Consider the following 6110-nt stretch of genomic DNA (forward strand, 5'->3'; position numbering starts at 1 on the left):
TGGTACGTAACACACAGCGAGTTTTAATAGTGGTACGTAACACACAGCGAGTTTTAATAGTGGTACGTAACACACAGCGAGTTTTAATAGTGGTACGTAACACACAGCCAGTTTTAATAGTGGTACATGTAGGTAACACACAGAGAGTTTTAATAGTGGTACGTAACACACAGCCAGTTTTAATAGTGGTAGGTAACACACAGCCAGTTTTAATAGTGATACGTAACACACAGCCAGTTTTAATAGTGGTACGTAACACACAGCCAGTTTTAATAGTGGTACATGTAGGTAACACACAGAGAGTTTTAATAGTGGTACGTAACACACAGCCAGTTTTAATAGTGGTAGGTAACACACAGCCAGTTTTAATAGTGATACGTAACACACAGCCAGTTTTAATAGTGGTACGTAACACACAGCCAGTTTTAATAGTGGTACATGTAGGTAACACACAGAGAGTTTTAATAGTGGTAGGTAACACACAGCCAGTTTTAATAGTGATACGTAACACACAGCCAGTTTTAATAGTGATACGTAACACACAGAGAGTTTTAATAGTGGTAGGTAACACACAGCCAGTTTTAATAGTGATACGTAACACACAGCCAGTTTTAATAGTGGTACGTAACACACGGCGAGTTTTAATAGCGGTACGTAACACACAGCCAGTTTTAATAGTGGTACGTAACACACAGCCAGTTTTAATGGTGGTACGTAACACACAGCCAGTTTTAATGGTGGTACGTAACACACAGCGAGTTTTAATTGTGGTACGTAACACACAGCGAGTTTTAATTGTGGTACGTAACACACGGCGAGTTTTAATAGCGGTACGTAACACACAGCGAGTTTTAATAGTGGTACGTAACACACAGCGAGTCTTAATAGTGGTACGTAACAGACAGCGAGTTTTTATTGTGGTACGTAACACACAGCGAGTTTTAATTGTGGTACGTAGCACACGGCGAGTTTTAATAGCGGTACGTAACACACAGCGAGTTTTAATGGTGGTACGTAACACACAGCGAGTCTTAATAGTGGTACGTAACACACAGCGAGTTTTAATTGTGGTACGTAACACACAGCGAGTTTTAATGGTGGTACGTAACACACAGCCAGTTTTAATAGTGGTACGTAACACACAGCGAGTCTTAATAGTGGTACGTAACACACAGCGAGTTTTAATTGTGGTACGTAACACACAGCGAGTTTTAATTGTGGTACGTAACACACAGCGAGTTTTAATGGTGGTACGTAACACACAGCGAGTTTTAATAGTGGTACGTAACACACAGCCAGTTTTAATGGTGGTACGTAACACACAGCCAGTTTTAATGGTGGTACGTAACACACAGCCAGTTTTAATAGTGGTACGTAACAAACACAGCCAGTTTTGATAGTGTTACGTAATTAACTTTCAATATTATATCACTGATCAGCAGTACATTTATAAATCGATAAATTTAACTTGCTGCGAGTTTTAATAGTGGTACGTAACACACGGCGAGTTTTAATAGTGGTACGTAACACACAGCGAGTTTTAATAGTGATACGTAACACACAGCGAGTTTTAATGGTGTTACGTAACACACAGCGAGTTTTAATAGTGGTACGTAACACACAGTGAGTATTAATGGTGGTACGTAACACACAGCGAGTTTTAATAGTGATACGTAGCACACAGCCAGTTTTAATAGTGATACGTAACACACAGCGAGTTTTAATAGTGATACGTAACACACAGCAAGTTTTAATGGTGGTACGTAACACACAGCGAGGTTTAATAGTGGTACGTAACACACAGCGAGTTTTAATTGTGGTACATAACACGGCGAGTTTTAATAGCGGTACGTAACACACAGCGAGTTTTAATGGTGGTACGTAACACACAGCGAGTTTTAATGGTGGTACGTAACACACAGCGAGTTTTAATACTGGTACGTAACACACAGCGAGTTTTAATAGTGGTAGGTAACACAGAGCGAGTTTTAATACTGATACGTAACAAACAGCGAGTTTTAATAGTGGTACGTAACACACAGCGAGTTTTAATAGTGATACGTAACACACAGCCAGTTTTAATAGTGGTACGTAACACACAGCGAGTTTTAATAGTGGTACGTAACACACAGCGAGTTTTAATGGTGGTACGTAACACACAGCGAGTTTTAATGGTGGTACGTAACAAACAGCGAGTTTTAATAGTGGTACGTAACACACACACAATTTTAATAGTGGTACGTAACACACAGCGAGTTTTAATAGTGGTACGTAACACACAGCGAGTTTTAATGGTGGTACGTAACACACAGCGAGTTTTAATAGTGGTACGTAACACACGGCGAGTTTTAATAGTGATAGGTAACACACAGCCAGTTTTAATAGTGGTACGTAACACACAGCCAGTTTTAATAGTGGTACGTAACACACAGTCAGTTTTAATAGTGGTACGTAGCACACAGCCAGTTTTAATAGTGGTACGTAACACACAGCGAGTTTTAATAGTGGCAGGTAACACACAGAGAGTTTTAAAAGTGGTACGTAATTAACTTTCAATATTATAACACTGATCAGCAGTACAAACTTGCTCGATTCTTGTCGGACTGTTAAAAAATCGCTCTGTGTGTGCCAGGGCGGCGTTTATTGTCTCAGTATATTGGAGTCGTATAGTGACAGAATTTATTGAATGACCCCCGTACAGACTGCCTAAGGGACTATAATAATATATTTTATTAGTTTAAACAGTATTTTATTTAATTCATATACATTGCATACAAAAATACAAAATATCAGTTCATAATTTGCAAAAAGATCTGGAAACAAGCTTAAAGCTTATATCAATCCATCTCCCTCAAAAGGTCAGCATAAGTTTTATGTAGCATAGTGGTCAAGTCACAACACTGCTTAATCATTTTACAATTTGTATAAGTAGTTAAAAATATATTAAAACATAATATGTACATTCAAGGAATGATATCCAGGTTAAGAACATTGGTTGAATATATATAACGAAAATTTGTTGAGAGTTATTTGAATATTTTACATTGATACATAACTGTCATATTCATAGCTTCAATGTGATTTTTTTACTGGGGGTATTCAGATTCCTTTTAGTCAAACCTTTTAGAATAAAGAATAAAATTCTGCACCGCATCAATAATTGTTTCATTTTCTTCGTCAGATAAGTCTTGGTGTCCTGATAACAGTATATCGGTGTTCGTGGGTTAGAAACTTGTACCAGGACGGCGTTTTGACTGCCCCCGTATAGACTACCTAAGGGACTATGATAGTGTATTTTATTGATCATGGACTAGGGATTCGTGTCAAGTCCCTGTGTATAGAGCCGTATATATATCAGTATCACTGATAGTTCGACACTAGCTAGGGATTCGTGACAAGTCCCTGTGTATAGACTACCTAAGGGACTATGATAGTGTATTTTATTGATCATGGACTAGGGATTCGTGTCAAGTCCCTGTGTATAGAGCCGTATATATATCAGTATCACTGATAGTTCGACACTAGCTAGGGATTCGTGACAGGTCCCTGTGTATAGACTACCTAAGGGACTATGATAGTGTATTTTATTGATCATGGACTAGGGATTCGTGTCAAGTCCCTGTGTATAGAGCCGTATATATATCAGTATCACTGATAGTTCGACACTAGCTAGGGATTCGTGACAGGTCCCTGTGTATAGACTACCTAAGGGACTATGATAGTGTATTTTATTGATCATGGACTAGGGATTCGTGTCAAGTCCCTGTGTATAGAGCCGTATATATATCAGTATCACTGATAGTTCGACACTAGCTAGGGATTCGTGACAGGTCCCTGTGTATAGAGCCGTATGTATATCAGTATCACTGATAGTTCGACACTAAAAGCAGTGCCTCACTGACTGTTGTGGTACATGGTTGTATTTAGATCATTACGTGTTAAATTGGACATAATGAGATTCCAGTTTAATAGCAATATTAATGGGATATGGAATAATTCGGATTACTTTGGCACCTTGGCATTTCCATTGTCTAATATCCTTTGTGGCCAAATATGGTGATTAATGTAAGCCTGCTTCGCGAGCGCGACAGAGGTACATGAACCAGTGCTAAAGTTTTCTTGTGCATACAATTTTTACTATACATTTTGATTAATTTTCAATGTATTCTCATGACTTTGTTTTCAAAGCATTTTATTAAAATTCCATACACTAGAAGAAAATTATTAGTTCTTTCACACGATATTTTTTCTGTGACCTAGACGAATATACATGTATATATATTTATAACAAAAATGTGACTGTGTTTAATTATTTAATCTTACTTAATAATACCTTTTCAAAAATGAAACAAAAATGTAATGTGTAATATCGCTCGCAATTCACGATGGAAAATTATACAATTTTCAAAGAAGGATCAAATATTTTTTTCAAAACTTTGTGAAATTTCAATAAAATCCATTGAAAACGTAGTCAGAAAAATTATTGAAAATTTATCAAAACGAATGAATGTATATAATAAAAATATTTCGTATACTGTACTAATTTTATTTAAAAATTTATCCAAACGAATGAATTTATATAGTAAAAATAGTTCGTATACTAATTTTGTGTGGTTCTGTATACGCAGTTTCTGTTGAAACTGGCAGATGGCACCAGATTGAGTATAAGGAAAGAAAATGTCCACATTGTAATGGTCAACAAATTTGTGATGAATTTCATTATTTACTTGAATGTACAGCGTTATCTACTCCCAGAATTTTATATATAGACAAATACTATTGGTCAAGAATGAAAATATTTTGTTTTGAAACTGTGCCATGTATCAACTACGATCACAACTTTAATTGTATATATTATATTATAAATATGTTTTTCTCTATACATCATATCAATATGTGAAAAGAGAATAAAATGAATTTGAATTTGAATTTTGTCGTGTTTCCGCGATGACGTCCTCACTCACGCGACAACGCGAAATGACCGAAATCAGCCATAGACGAACTTGATGTTACTGCCGATTTATAGAAGCTAGATTTATTGACTTTTAAACATTTGTCTTGTGTAAAACTGCGAGACGTGTTGTAATGTGATAAAATGTTTAAGAGCCATAAAGATAATGACAGCATATGTGTCTTGTTTTATTACACGTTATATACCGTATATAATTTTCTTCATATCGTTCGAATCTCTTATCGTTAAAGCATAGAAACCAGAATGGTTAAAAATTAAAACGGAACTTATTTATTATAATAAAAGTGATGCATTCAAGTTTTATGGAAACACTTTGCATCTAATTACGATATTTGAGGAATCTAACACATATCTGATAAAATCTAGACGAGATAACACCTAATTGAAAATAATTTTCTGCTACCGATTTTATCTTGTGACTTCAAAGGCACGATAACAGCCACAAATACGGGGTGAATCTTTAATAATTGTATACATACATGTACAGGTAAATTCAAAATGTTTGAAATTCCATTTTTATATATTCTTTATTGTGTTTTGAAAATTTGATAAGTTTAAACGCCTGTAGTGTTTGAGGAGTAGAGCATGTAAGTGATAACGTGTAATTAGCGGTATTAAATTTGACTGGGATGAGCCGATGATACGGTGCCCCTTAATTACCACGCCAAACCGGCCCCTTACCGTAAGAAAAACGAGATACCTCAATGCGCTATCTGATTGGTTATATTTAATTACAAGGATGTTCTGTTGGTTTACTATCTGTCCAGGGGGTCCCTTAGGGGGCACTCGTAAAATAAAATTAAAGATTCAAGTTTCCGTTTAGAGAATATAATTCTTGATCGATTTATATATGTTACATGTCAGTATTTAACATTCGATAGCTATGTTATATATATAATTATTAATAATTTACCAATTTATTAAGTAGTAACACAGGAATATATTTCTATGACGTCACGAATGAACAAACAATGTCATACGGTAGAGTAAACGTTCGATGAATGAAAAACAAGAATCATATTTAAAACGATTAATATAAGAACAATTATCAAACATGTACACATATATATATGGAGTATAATGAACCTTCTTATAATACCAATAACATATTTGATCCATATAATCAGCTTCAAGAAAA

Source organism: Pecten maximus, chromosome 2, assembly GCF_902652985.1.
Source record: "Pecten maximus chromosome 2, xPecMax1.1, whole genome shotgun sequence".
Taxonomy (NCBI): Eukaryota; Metazoa; Mollusca; class Bivalvia; order Pectinida; family Pectinidae; genus Pecten; species Pecten maximus.